Raw genomic sequence first — 16050 nt, forward strand, 5'->3', positions numbered from 1 at the left:
CTTTTTGATAAACTGTGCAGTCTGACGAGCAAGGTCAATGTTTCTGTCTGCAGTTGACACAAACAGGGGGCCGCGAACACGGGATGTTGGGGTGGGAGGCACGTCCACAACCCCGACAGGTAGGGTTGGCGTCACATCTCTATGACATATGCCCAAGCCTCCAGCACTTAAAGCAGCACATGGCAGGAGGGACGTAAGGCTTAACATCACATCGATATATCATCACCTTGACTTTCTCGGGCAGAGTGTCTCCCTTGAAAGCCAAGATGAAGGTGTCAGTGGCGGCCCTACTATCTTTAGGTCCCCTGAAGTCAAATTGTACAAAGTGGACACTGCGGCGTTCCAGATTTGCATGAAGCTCGTCGTCAGACCGCAACAACAGGTCAGATGAAAAATAAGTCCCTGAACCATACTGAGGCTCTTATCAGGCGTAATGGAGACTGCAAGATCACTGAGCTTGTCACAAGCAAGCAATGCCCGTGATTGTGCTGGGGATGCTGTCTGTATGAGGACTGCTCCAGACCTCATTTTAGACAGGCCCTCAACTTCTTCAAACTTGACCTCTAAATTTTCCACAAAAAACTGAGGCTTTGTGAACAGAAATGAGTCCCCATCTGTTTGGCTGAAAACCAGAAATCGAGGAGAATACGTCTCACCAGTTAATTTAGACCGCCATTCCTCCCCTGATGTGGGCAGGGAAAGGAACGATTGGGGGTCATACTGTACAGCATTGAACTTTCCTTTCTTAGAGACTTGTGCTTGTGCATTATTCGTATTTCATTTCATGGTGGTCCCACGAGCAGCTAGGGGAAGGAATGTCCACCCAGACAGAGCCCCGCTTACCTGGGTAAGCCTAATACGATTGGGGGTGGGGGTGGGGGGGGGGGGCGCCCATGTTCCCCAGAGGTCGCCCACTAGCAACTGTTCTACCTCAACTGCCATGCGTCTCCTCTGCGCGCAGCACACCTCGAGATTGAGATTTTTTTTTATAGAGGTTTATACCATCTTCGCGACCCAGTCAGTTAAGCCAAGATCCCCGGGCTTTGTACCATACAACGTTCCACTGTCACGCCTTACGGTGATCATTGAATCACACACTAGCTTATGGTATTGGCGACTGGTGGCGCTTTCCAGTCCCCAGCTCAGGGGTCGCCAAGCCCGTACCCAGCAACTAAATGCTGAGCCCCCTGAGGGGTGCCGCAGGAGGGAAAAGGAGACAGTAATTTGGATGCTCAGGGGAACTATGAATGTGTGCTGCGTAACTGGCGAGCAGTTGCAAACGTCTGATCTGCAGTGAAGGGACACCAGCTTCCACCAGTACGCTGGTCACCAGACTTGTCCTAAAAAATCCTGTCACTAATCGAACTCCACAGTGGTGCACAGGGTTGAGTAAATGCAACACTGATGGCGCTGCCGAACCATAAACCACACTCCCATAGTTGGGATTGGACAAGGGCTCCATAGAGCTGCTGCAGCAGCATACAGCAATGTGCATCCCAATTGGTGTTGCTCAGGCAACGGAGGGCACTGAGGTGCTGTCAACAATTCTGCTTAAGCTGAATCAAGCATCGAAAACCGGTCCTAGGAACTGATATGTCTCCACTATAGTGAGTGGGTCATCATTAAGGTAAAGTGCGAGTTCCGGATGAACGGTATGACGCCAACAGAAATGTATGACAAACGACTTTGTGGATGAAAACTGGAAGCCGTGGGCTAGAGCCCATGACTGCACCTTGTGGATGGCTCCTTGGAGGCACCACTCAGCAACAACAGTACTGGAGCAGCATAATGAAATGCAGAAGTCGTCTGCATACAGAGAAGGTGAGACAGAGGGTCTGAGATCTGCTGCTAGACTGTTAATGGCCACTAAAAATACAGATTCACTCAATACAGTGCCCTGCAGGACTCCCTTCTCCTGGATATGGATGGAACTATGGGAGTCACCAACTTGGACATGGAAAGTATGGAGCTACAGGAAGTTCTGGTTAAAAATCGGGAGCGGTCACCAGAGACCCCACTCAAACAATGTGGCAAGGATATGATATCGCCAAGTCGTGTCGTACGCTTTATGTAAAGTCAAAAAAGACGGCAATCAGGTGTTACCGTCTGGAAAAGGCTGTTTAGTTGGCAGACTCTAGGGACACAAAATTATCAGTGGTAGAGCGACCCTGGCGGAAGCCGCCCTGACATGGAGCCAGCAAGCCACGTAACTCTGGGACTCAACCCAACCGCCGACATACTATATGTTCCAGCATCTCACAAAGAACGTTGGTGAGGCTGATGGGCCAATAGCTAACTAAGTCAAGCTGGTTTTTACCGGGTTTGAGCACTGGAAAGATGGTGCTCTCCTGCCATTGGGATGGAAAGATGCCATTTCACCAGATCTAGTTGAACGTGATGAGAAGATGTCGCTTGTAGTCAGATCAGAGATGTTTAATCATCTGGCTGTGGATGCGATCAGGTGCAGGAGCTGTGTCGGGGCAATGTGCAAGAGCACTGAGGAGCTCCCACTCTGTAAACGGGGCATTACAGGATTCACTGCAGCATGTAGTGAATGAGAGAACGTTCCCTTCCAGCCACCGTTTGAGTGTGCGAAACGCTGGGGGGTAATTCTCCGATGCAGAGGCTCGAGCAAAGTGCTCAGTGACCGCGTTTGCATCGGTAAGTAACTCACCATTTATGCTAACACCGGGGACAGCTACTTAGACCTGGTACCCGAAAAGACGTTTGATCTTTGCTCAGACTTGGGAAGGTGATGTGTGGCACCTAATGGTGGAGACGTATCTGTCCCAACACTCTTTCTTCCGTTGTTTGATAAGGTAGCGAACATGGGTATGGAGGGGTTTAAAGACTATGAGATGCTCCAGGAAAGGGTGCCGCTTACGTTGCTGTAGAGCTTGCCGACACTCCTTAATTGCTTCAGTGACTACCAAGGGATTGCCTTGGGCACCCTAAAGAGCGAGGGCTCGCGTTTTCTGCCACAGAAACAATTGTGCTAGTCACCTGCTCTACCATCACATCATGTGGGGGAGATTCAGCGGTGACAGCAGAGGTGAAAGTTTCTCAGTCCGCCTTGTTCAAAGCCCATCTGGGCTGGTGTCTATGTGCCTGACGCTGGGGCAGTGACGGGAAGATGGGGAAGTGGTCACTACCACACAGGTCATCATGTGCTCTCCGGTGGATAGATGAGAGAAGTCCTGGGTTGCAAATTGATAAATCAATGGCTGAGTAACTACCATGAGCCACACTGAAATGTGTGGCGGCCCCAGTATTTAAGAGGCACAGGTTGAATTGCGACAGTAAAGTTTCGACATCTATGCCTAGGCCAGTAAGCATGGTACCACACCACAAGGGATTATGGACATCAAAACCTCCCAGAAGTAGGAAAGGTTTAGCGAGTTGATTGATCAGTGCAGCTAATACATTCAGGGGTACTGCACCATCTGGAGGAAGATATATGTTGCAACAGTTATTTCATGTGTCGTCGTCGTTCTGACAGCCACAGCTTCAAGAGGGGTTTGAAGGAGCACATGTTCACTACAGACCAAGTTTAGAACATAAACGCAAATTCCACCCGACACTCAATTATAGTCACTAAAGTTCCTGTAATATCCCTTATAGCCATGGAGGGCACAGCAGATAGTAGGTGTAAAGCTTAACAGTTGCTGTAGCTCAGCCAGGCGGTAGAAAAAGCGCCACAATTCCACTGGAGAATGACATTGTGAGACTGGGAAGGCATGGAACATTCAATGAGGCAGTTTACACCTCAGAGTCATCTGCTGCCACCGATTTATTGCCTGGGCAGTCTATATACATTGTGTCTGAGGGTCTGGCGAGATCTAGGTCCTCAGCGGACGCCAAAATCTCCACCCTATCCTCAGCTGCCAAGCTTGTAGGTAGCAGTGGTGTGGGCGCCACCACAATTTCCGTGGTCTTAGGGGTTTCCTTTTTGGATTTCTCTCGTGGCTTCTTGGGTTTCCCTAGCTGGGCAGACTTCACTGGCTCAGTCTCCAGGACTGAGGATGAGCGTGAAGCCCTATGACCAGCTGCTTTTGGGCTCTTCAGCCACTGATGGTTGAAAAGGGCAAGTACATGACATTTGCTAGCCACCAATAAATGTTGAAGTATTTGGTTGTACAGGGTGGTCTGGTCTAGTAGCCATGTAGGAGCAGAGAGCATGGGTGCTGGCGAATGGCCACTTGCTAAACAGGAGTGTTATAAGTCTACAGGGGCTGAGGAACAAAAGATAAAGAGAGTCATTCCAGACAGTGTTCTAGAAGACGGAATGACGGAGAATTGGGGACAGACATTAAGGCTTGAACGAAAAGCTCAGTGGTGTAGTCCATGCTGTTAAGGATAACATCATTCAGGAGAATTCCTGAGACATCTATACGGGGACGGCAGCCAAAAATGCACCTGATCTTTGTCCATGCCTGTGAAGAGGGAGCATGCAGCCCTATGTCAGAGACACATCATTCCGAACAAATCAATTAGACAACGGGGCTGGGCACAAAGCTGTTTGAAGGCAAAGAGATGGTCAAGAGATGACAGCAATTTGTAGAATTGGAGTGCATGACGGTGATATTTAATAGCCGCAGCAATTTCGGAGGTTCACCAAGGAACAGTCTCCTGCTGGGGAGTTCCTGAGGAAGAGATAACCACTGAAGCAGCTGCTGAAATGATGGTGTTAGTCAAACTCTTTACAGATAAATCAATACCATTCTGTGGTGGAATGGTTGGGATGGGAGTCAAGGAAAAGGCATTCCAATCCGCATTAGTAAAGGCCCATCTGGAAGGGCGCCAAGATGAATGATGCTGAATAAAAGATAAGACATTTGGAAAATGCTCACTGAAGCATAAATCATCATGAACTCCCCATTGAACAGAAGGGAGGAATCCAGAGCTATAATGGCGAGATAATGACCAAGAAAGTACCGTGTGCCACACACAAGCGTGTAAACAATCTGGCTGGGGTCAGTGGTTGCAGTACAACCCCACAGATGGTTATGGGCATTAAAACCTCCAAGAAGAAAGAAGGGAAGAGGGAGCTGTTGAAGGAGGGCAAAAAGAGCAGGAAGTGTAGGAGGCCGGTCTTGTGTGGGGTGGGAAATAAAGATTGAATATTTTTACTGCAGAATCTAAATGGAACCGAACAGCCACCACTTCTAATGTAGTTTCAAGAGGAACGAAATGAACGATGTGCAAGTGGACCAATGTACAGACACCAATGGAAACTCACAAAATGACTGACCGTGTTCTAACTGAAGACCACGAAGAGTCGGCGAATGAGTAACCACAAAATGAGATTCTTGCAATAGAACACAAGCTACAGTGTAGAGAGTAAGAAGAGAATGCAATTCCAGAAGGCAACAACAGTAACCATTATAGTTCCACTGAACGAGAGTAATACAAGAGCCTGGATGGACATTGAATGGCTACAATCATTCGTTGTGCCAAATCGGTGTCCATCATCAGTAAGGAATGTAAGATTGGACCCTGATTGAGAGATGACTGGGTGACACCCCCTGGGATGTCACAGGGCGGGAGGGGGTGCAGGACCTTGTCCCGCAACATACAATTCTCCTCCTCCTCCTATCCTAAGTGAAAGAAAGTGTGCTCAGAAAGAGAGCAAGTTGCAGCAGTATCTGGATCTGAAAGAGAGAGTTGGGTCGGTTTGGGGGTGGAGTCCAAACAGTGAGCTCATTGGCCCCATTGGATTAGGGAAGGATGGGGAAGGAAGTTAGCCATGCACTTTCAAAGGACCCATCCCGGCATTTGCCTGAACTGATTTAGGGAAATGACGGGAAACCTAAATCAGGATGGCCGGACGTAGGATTGAACCATTGTCTTCCCGAATGTGAGTCCAGTGGGCTAACTAATGCGCCACCTCGCTCGATGATCTGATTGAGAACAAGTGGCCTTGAAGCCCTCAGAGCATGGGTCCCATGTTCAACTTGAAGTAACATGCTTCCTGTTCTGGAGACTGAGAAGGGGGTCCCCTCGAGGGAGCCCTATCCTCTTGCTGACGAGAATGAGTGGTCCATGAGGGGAGGGGAGGGAACAGGAACTGCCCGGAAGGAGGAAAGGGAAGGGTGATATGACAGGGCAGAGGTAAGGAGGGAGGAAGAGGAAGAGGAGGAGGAGGACGACGACGACGAGACACAACAGAAGGGAAGGTTGACGTTAGAGATACTGGGTGAAGATATTCGAATTTCTGTTGGCCCTCAGAGTAGGATAGTTGGTCAAGAGTTGTGAACTACTGAATCTTCCTTTCCTTTTTATACATTGGGCAATCTGGTGAGCAATGAGGATGTGAGCTGGAACAGTTCACGTACTTGGGAGGTGAGGTGCAAGGACTTCCCTGCATGGAGAAAGCAGCCACAGTTGCCACAAACAGAATGTGCATCACATCATGAATGTGCATCACATCGTGAAGACATGTGACCAAAACAGACACACCAAAAGCAGCACATGGGAGGTGGGATACTGGGCTTCACATCATGACAGTAAACTATAACCTTGACTTTTTCCACGAGTATATTCCCTCGATATCCAGAATGAATGCAATGCTGTCAAGATGATTTTCCTTAGGAACTCTCTGGACCCACCAAATGAAATGAACACTGCACCATGCCAGATTAGTCATTAGTTCCTCATCACATTGAATTGAGAGGTCCCTATGGAAGGAAATGCCCTGGGTCATACTAATTGACTGATGAGGAGTGATGCTTAATGGAATACCTCCTAAGCGCTCACAAGCATAAAGAGAGGCCAACTGACTGTCAGAAGAGGTGTTAATCAATAGGCAACCAGATCGCATCTTACCGAGTGAGTCTGCTTCACCAAGCTTATCTTCTGTGTGTCTGATGAAAAAGAGTGGTTTGGTGGGCAAAAATCTCCCCATCTGTCTTGGAACAAACCAAGTAATGGGGAACGGGTTTCGCACCAAGCCAATGGGCCTGGTCCTCCTCCCAGAGGGTGGAAAGGAAGTGGAATACTGAGGAAGCATGAGTAGGAATAGAAAGAGAATGGTGCCTTTCTGAAGATACGGCCACAGACGAGCAGCAAGTAGTGTGGAACATGTTTCACATGCAGAACGACCACCTTGGTTCTACCCACTCCAATCAGAGGCTTACCCCAGGGGCGCCACCCAGCCACAGCAAGGGCTGCATGGCATGGCATGGCAGTCACTGCAGGGAGTTCCAAAGCCCTAAAAAGATGATCAACCACTCCTAGGCTCACATGAAATGGTGACAGCCCAGGTACCAGAAGTGTGACCCTCTATTGTCAAGGGACTCCACTAGATGGGTATGTAACTGGCTACCATGCTGGTGCCCTAGCCGTGAGAGGGAAAACACTTCTCTCATAAGATGTACTGAAAGCTTTGGATCAAAGCGGTCAGGTAGATGCAGTATTTCTTGATTTCCGAAAAGCCTTTGACTGAGTACCACATCTATGTTTATTTTCAAAAGTACAATCATATGTGGTATCAAGTGAAATTTGTAAATAGAAGTAACTTCGGGTATGCCCCAGGGAACTGTGTTATATATGAATGACCTTGCTGACAATATTAATAGTAAGCTCAGACTTTTTACTGGTGATCTGTAATGAAGTACAGTTGAAAGAAGCTGCATAAATATTCAATCAGACCTTGATAACATTTCAGTGTTGCAGAGATTGGGAACTTGCTTTAAACGTTCAGAAATATAAAACTGTGCACTTCACAAAACAAAAAATGTAGTATCCTCTGGCCACAATATGAATGAGTATCAGTTGGAAACGACCTTTGAAATGCAATGATTACATAGGCTCACTCATGGATAAAGCAGGTGGTAGACTTCGAATGGTTGAACACTGGCGAAATGCAATCAGTCTACAAAGGAAATTGCTTACAAATAACTCGCGTGGCACATTCTACAATATTGTCCAATTATGTGGGACCCATACCAAATAGGACACCCAGGGTTCAAATGGCTCTGAGCAATATGGGACTCAACTGCTGTGGTCATTAGTCACCTAGAGCTTAGAACTACTTAAACCTAATTAACCTAAGGACATCACACACAGGATTCGAACCTGCGACCATAGCAGTCGCACGGTTCCGGACTGTGCGCCTAGAACTGCGAGACCACCGCGGCCGGCGACACCCAGGGGACACTGAACGAACATATATAGACTAGGGTAGCACGAATGACGAATGATCGCAGGTTTGTTTCACCAGTGGGAGTGTGTCACAGAAATGCTGAAGAAACTGAAATAGAAGACTCTTAAAGGTAGACGTTATAAACAATTCTGGGAAAACCTACTCACAAAGTTTCAAGAAGCAGCTTTAAATGATAATACTAGGTATATACAACCCCCCCCCCCCCCCCACACACACACACATAATGCTCACATAGAGATTGTGAGGACAAGATTAGATTAATTACAGCATGCACAGAGGCATTTAACAACCATTCTTCCTGCACTCCGTGCGCAAACAGAATGGGGTGTACCTTCTGTCATGCACTTCACAGTTGATTCCAGACTATAGATGTAGATGGAGAGTTGAAGCCAACAATCAGCAAGTACATAAAATTCAGTTTCCTTGGTTTAACTTTACTAAATGACACATGACAAGACAATGCAGAGTGTAATTTTTCCATGTAAAGCTGCCTCAGCTTTAAAAAAAAGAGATAGTAATATTTGTAAAATCTGCACAAAAAGGTGGAAAGAGATATCCTGTGTGTTGACTGCATGTACTGTTATCATGACAAATGCGTAGAAGTGAATTTGAAGTATATAAAAGACATAAATGACTGGACATGCCATGAGTTCTTGCTCACTGCTGTGAAAAACAAAATAACAAACACATTAAAAAATAAAAGAAAAAATAACTGTGCTAACAGAGAATTTAGTGACAGTCAATACAAAATAGCAAAAGAGCATGAAGGGAAATATAATGTACTGTATCAGATTCATTGCCTACTCCGAAACAATATTGTTGTTTACAGTTGTTCTGTGCAGAGAACGTGGCGAGAGCCGAATTTTTTTTTTTTAATAATCGAACAAGCACTGCATGTATTACATTTGCAGTCCCGGTGACATAGCTAGCAAATATATTTTCAGCTCTAGATGCTGACTGTGGTGACAGAACAAAAATAGGCAAATCAAAACACAATAACAAAACTGCTGTAACAAGAGTCAAAAAAGAACTTTCCAACATAAAGATGCACCAGGGGGCTCCTTCTGTAAGCCAACAATCATGGAAAAGGCCTATCCACTCTCTTTTGTGAAAATACACATTACAGTATTGTGATTTAAACAGTGGCTACAACATGTATAAAAATGGTAGCACACAGCCCTGTGACGTTTTTGAAACATATTGTCAAAACCATTTCACATGAGTGTCATCACAAATGGTTCAATTGGCTCTGAACACTATGGGACTCAACTGCTGTGGTCATAAGTCCCCTAGAACTTAGAACTACTTAAACCTAACTAACCTAAGGACATCTCTCACACATCCATGCCCGAGGCAGGATTTGAACCTGCAACCGTAGCAGTTGCACGGTTCCGGACTGCGCGGAGCGTCATCACCACAAAATTTCCAGCGTGACACAATTTGCCATATTGATCATGTGCAATTAAAGAAATTCAATACTACAACTCTGAGCTAAATGAACTGCATAACAAATTTCACTATGTGAATTTCTAGACTTAAATACAATGAACCGTGACCATCACACAAGCCACAGGCTACACTTAAATAGAAAAGCAATGGCCATGCTAGTTACTCTGTTAATAGAACTGTCACAATTAATAAAATGTTTTGAGCTATTATGCCACAGTCTAATGGATTTAACATTAAAATTCAACATTTTGTTCCCATCAGAGGAGGACATTTTCCAAGTGGAATGATAGCTTCTTTACATGTCCGATTCATATCTTGGCTCACTACTGACTGCAACAAAATTCCACTTTGCGAAGTGGCGTGATGTCAAGTTTTGAATATCCGAGCATAACTGGCCATCGTCAAATGCTGTCATCTATTGGTGCTATCACCCCATGGTGGAAAACTAGTACACATCATCTTTGGCACCGGAGTCCAGAGGTCATTCAATTTCACGCCCTCCTCCTCCCTATCGAAACTCCTGTGGTGTTTTACAACCTCTGTGGCCTCTCTATATAGTCTTTCATGGTATCTGCTTGTGGCTGACAAGACTTGATCCCTATCAAAATGAATGTGGTGGCCACCTGGCTGCAAACCATGTTACACAACAGTTAGTCTGTCAATTGTCCTTGTGATTTTCTAATTTTTTTTTTTTAACAATTCTTGTGTAATATCGACATACACCTTGCCATAACTACATAGAATCCTATAAATTCCTACTTTTTTCCAGAGGTGGTCAAGCATTCTTGGCCAATTTTAGGCGATCTTGTAACTTCCGGGAGGGTACGTAGATTGCTACGACGTTACGCTTTTTTGACATTTTTCCTGTGCAGTCAGTAAAGTGCTTAATGAAAGGCAGGAAAACTTTCGATTTCACCGGTGCTTGAGCATTGCTATGATATCTATGTGGTGTTCTTAACATTCTTTTTACCTCAGTGAACGAATAACTGTTCTTGACCAATGCAATGGCTAGATGTTTTTATTCTGTGTGAAGCAGCTCTGGTTCACAGATATTCTTTGCTTTTCTGCCAATATTCTTAATATGCCTCGCTTTTGTTGTGGGTGATGGTTCGAATCCCAGTGTAGGTAATGGTGCGGGCTTATGAGTTTCAGTAAATCAAGTGGCCTAAGCTACCATCTTCTCTCTTGAAAACTAGCACATCAAGAAAATTTTATCTTTCACTTGCCTTCTGCTCCATAGTAAACTGAATCATCGGGCTTATCCCATTGAGAAGTTTCTAGAAACAACCTAGTTCCTCTCCTGTCATGCCGCCACAAAACAAACATATCATCCACAAACCAGAACCAAATATTCTATTTCTTTCTCGCAGTTTCCAATACCGGCTCCTTGAATTGTTCCATAAAGAAACTCACTAAAGCTGACTTTAAGAGGCTCCGCATAGTGAAATAATCCATCTGTTCAGAGAACTCATTGTTTCATTTGAAATACATGGTTGTGAGGCAATATTTAAACAGTTCTGCAATACTGAGATGAAAAATTGTTGCAACACTTCATTGAGCAGAACCATAGAGAATAGCAATACCACATCAAAACTAACTAATATTTCCTCCAGCTGGATCACTATGCTTTTACATTTACTAATGAAATGTGCCAAATTCTTGATACACAAATCCCATTGGCCCACAAACGGTTGTAACAAAGTTGTCAAGAACTTTGCATTCAAATGGTTGGCTAAACCAATAGCTCTTAGAGGCTTGGTGCAGAACTGAACAGACTGTAGTGATACCTATCTTTAAAAAATGTGATAAAAGTAATGTCACAAACTATTGTCAAATCTCCCTTTTAACTACTTTTCATTTTTTTTTTTTTTAAAGAACTCGTGCACAGACAGAATGGCTGTCACTTAGCTAACTTTCCACAATATCCTCAACAAAAACCAATCTGTGTTTTGTGCTGGTCTTTCTACCAAACAATCACTATTCTCTTTCAAAAGCAATATTCTCTTTCAACAATCAACTTTTGGAAGTTGGAGGCTATTTACAAAAAAAACACAGAAGGTATTTTTAGTGATCGCTTGAAAGCCTTTGATTAAGTAAGTCACCAAATTCTTATACAAGGTACATGTGTCATCTGAATGAGGCACCTCAAGTTGTTGTACACCACAAGGTTCTATTTTATGGCCATTGGTATTTCTTATTTTCATAATGATCTCCCAATTTGCTCCAATAAGAAGAGTGAATTTACATTTGTGCGGATGATTGATGAAATTGTTAGAAAACAGCCTTGAACAAACTGTGAAAAAAGTTTTCCCTGAAATATTGAACTAGATTTCTTCAAGCGATCTCTCACCCAATACACCATAACACCCCTTATATGAGGTTATGTACACCACAAAGAAATCTTGAAGAAATTGACAGCCATGTGCAGAGATTGATCAATACAGAAAGTTGAGGTTGCAAAATTTCTTGGTGCTTATACAGACAGCAAAAAGACTTAGCAAGCTCCAGCGTGCAACTCTTTTCAGAGTGTGACACAAAAAGAGAAGGCCAGAGATGCAACTGAAATGGAAGTTTATTTAGTCATTGACCTGTTTCAGTCTACACCCATTCTCAAACCAAGCTAGGACCATTCACATACGTACCCACTTTATTTACTGCTATTTTTTATGGACATTTTACTTGGCAAACATTGGTTTGTTTCAGTGTGGGTGAAGCCCAAAACTGGTCACTGACTAAATAAACATACATTTTAGTTACAACTCTGGCTCTCTCTTTTTGCATCACTTAGCAGCATTTGCACTACAGATTATTACATAAACGGCTGAAGCAGATTTCTTTAATGCTCCCTGTTTTGGCTACTTTCATTCATTAATGTCATATGCGATTACATTCTGGGCAAATCAACCTCTTGCAAAAAGAATCTTAACTGCATGGGGGGAAAAAGTGAATGGTGTCCACTATAGGCATTCTTCCAGGTGCCTGTTTCGAAGGATGATGGTCCTTACCACCATATAGCATATTTTTTCCTTGTTGACTTTTATCTGCAATAGCTTTTCTCTCCACAAAGACAACAGCACATATCATGACTACAACACAAGAACCAAGAATAGTCTGCACATTGAACTGAAAAGTCTTAATCTAGTTCAAAAAGGTGTTTGTTACTCCAGCATTAAACTGTTTGATGCACCCCCATCACATTAAATGTCTTCATAATCAAATGGCCAAATTCAAACAAACCCTCAAAGAGAACCTAAAACGAACTTTTTATACCATTAATGAATTTTTGAACAAAATCAATATCATCAATATCACTACTAAACTTACAATTATTTTAGATCTAAATATGACTAATTTTATGTCAGGATATCCAATCTAAACATGGCTGTGCTGCACTACTTAACAACCAGTGTAAAATACAATGCCTGTGTCATATCTTTCATCTTTTATGTCACTACTAATTTGACAATTGTTTTGGAACTAGTTTTGAGTAATTTTATGTCAGGAATACTATTTTAAAAGTGATTGTGTTGCTGCACTCAAGAACAGTGTAACCTACAATGTTTGTACCACAAGTTGCATCTTTGTTGCCTGTATATTTTTCTCATCCTCCCAGAGTGAAACACTATTTTCGATTAATTCAGTATATGTTCCCAAATTGAAATTTCATTTCTGTTATATTGTTATTATCATGTAAGTTATAATTCAACTCCATGTAATTTGACGTGTTCTGTATCTTTGTGGTTCACTTGCTACCTGGATCTACAGAAAACAAAAACAATAAATAAAAAATAAACCTCTGTTTACGTTTGTGGTGTTCCACAGTAGAAGGTACGGCACATTCACCCATCTGCAACCATGCCACATTATTTTGACATATGATCTTTTCACACAGGATGGATTTCTGATGTTGTTAAATAACAACTGTTGCAGCACAACATAAAGTTTGGTGTCCAATTTCCACTCACAATATTCCATGGGATGCGTGTGAAGTTTGTTCCCACCACAATCATCAGAAGTCACACAAATGTCCAATACTGTCAAGCATTCAGTCTACAGATCAGTTCTGCTGTTAAGTGCCAGGGTTCCCAACTGTTATGTTTCCAGTTCCCTCCACAGAGTTAAAAGCTGCCGTGCCTGTCAATGTTGGTATTAATTTCTTTCTCTATAGGTAGAAGAGGAAGAGACCTGGAGACATCAGAAGGTTTCAGATTGATTATATAATGATAAGGCAGATATTTTGGAACAGGTTTTAAATTGCAAGACATTTCCTGGGGCAATTTCGGGCTCTGACCACAGTTTATTCGCTATGAAATGTACATTAAAAGTTAATTAATTTGTAAAAAGGTAGGAAATTAAAGAGATGAGACCTGGATAGTTTGCAAGAGCCAGAAAGTATGGAGAGTCCCAGAAGGAGCATTAGGCAATGATTGGCTCACAAAGGGGGAAAGGAATACAGTAGAAGATGAATGGCTAGGACTGAGAGATGAAATAGTGAAGGCAGCAGAGGATCAAATAGGACAAAAGACGAGGCCTAGAGTAATACAGGAGATACTGAATGTAATTGATGAAAGCAAAAATTCAAAAATTCAGCAAATGAAGCAGATGAAATGCAATACAATTATCTGAAAAATGAGACTGACAAGAACTGCAAAATGTCTTAGCAGGAATGGATAGAGGGCAAATGTAAGAATTTAGAAGAATGTACTGCTAGGGGAAAGGTAGATACCACCTACAGAAAAATTAAAGAGGCCTGTGGAGAAAAGAGAAGCAGCTGCATGAATATCAAGAGCTCAAATGGAAAACTGGCACTAAACAAAGAAGGTACAGCTTAACAGGAGGAAGGAGTATATAGAAGGTCTACACAAGGAAGATAAACTTGAAGTCAATATTATAGAAATGGAGAGAACGTAGGTGAAGCTGAGGTGGGAGATCTGACACTGCAAGAAAAAATTGACAGAGCAATGAAACATTTAAGTCGAAACAATGCACTGGGAGTACATGACATTCTGACAGAACTACTGACTGCCTTGGAAGAGCCAACTATGACAAAACTCTTCCATCTGGTAAGCAAGATGTATGAGACAGGTGACATGCCCTCAGACTTAGAAAGAAAAGTAATTATGCCAAGGACAAAGAAAGCAGGTGCTGACATACATGAACATTACCAAACTATCAGTATAATAAACCTTGGCTGCAAAATACCAGAATAATGGAGAAACTGGTAGGAGCTGGCCTCAGGGAAGATCAGTTTGGATTCCAGTCAAATGTATGGCAATACTGACACTATGCTTTATCTTTGAAGATAGGTTAAGGAAAGGCAAACTTACATTTATGTATCATTTGTAGACTTAGGGAAAGATTTTGACAATGTTGGCTAGAATATGTTCCTTGAAATTTTGAAGGTAGTGGAAAAAATACAGGGAGTGAAAAGCTATATACAACTTGTACAGCCAGCAGACGGCACTTATGGGAGTCAAGGAGCATAAAAATGAAGCAATGATTGAGAAGGGCAAGAGACAGGGTTGTAGTCTATCCCCGATGTTATGCAATCTGTATACTGAGCAAGCAGTAAGGGAAACAAAAGAAAAATTTGGAGTAGGAATTAAAGTTCAGGGAGCAGGAACAAAAACTTTGAGGTTTGCCAATGACATTGTAATTCTGTAAAAGACAGCAAAGGACTTGGAAGAGCAGTTGAACGGAATGGACAGTGTCTCAGAAGGATATAAGATAAACATAAAAAACAAGAATAATGGAATGCAAATGAATTAAATCTGGTGAAGCTGAGGGAATTAGATTAGTAATGAGATACCTGAAGTAGTAGATAACTTTTGTTATTTGGACAGCAAAACAACTGATTCTGCCCTAAGTAAAGGGGATATAAACTGTGGATTGGCAATAGCAAGAAAAGCGTTTCTGAAGAAGAGAAATTTGTTAACATCAAACACAGACTTAAGTCTTGGGAAGTTTTTCCCAAAATCATTTGTTTGGAATGTAGCCCTGATGGAAGTGATATATGGATGATAGACAGTTTAGACAAGAAGGTCCTGAAATGTTGTGATCCAGAACAATGTTGAAGGTTAGGTGGGTAGATCACATAACTAATGAGAAAGTACTGAACAGAATTGGGAAGACAAGAAATTTGTAGCACAAACTGACTGATAAAAGGGATTGGCTGACAGGACAAATATTCTGAGACATCAGGGGATTGCCAAGTTAGTATTTGGGTGTGGGACAGGGGAGGGGGGGGGAGGGGGCAATTGAGGGAGACCAAGAGATGAATACACAGAGCAGATTCAGAAGGAAAGAAGTTGCAACAGCTGCAACAACCCTATCTTTGGACTGAAGACAACAACAACAACAACAACAACACAACAACAGCAACAGCAACAACAGCAACAGCATAGGTAGGAGACAAACAATTGCTATCTTCTGAATTC

At 43.1% G+C, this 16050-nt stretch overlaps 1 protein-coding gene across 1 annotated transcript in view; it reads right to left on the bottom strand.

The window, feature by feature from the left end:
• LOC126266647 (rho GTPase-activating protein 1-like) overlaps positions 1 to 16050 on the bottom strand; it is an 81277-nt gene that overhangs the window by 43657 nt on the left and 21570 nt on the right. The window lies entirely within an intron of this gene.

The sequence above is a fragment of the Schistocerca gregaria genome, chromosome 4 (assembly GCF_023897955.1).
Source record: "Schistocerca gregaria isolate iqSchGreg1 chromosome 4, iqSchGreg1.2, whole genome shotgun sequence".
NCBI lineage: Eukaryota > Metazoa > Arthropoda > Insecta > Orthoptera > Acrididae > Schistocerca > Schistocerca gregaria.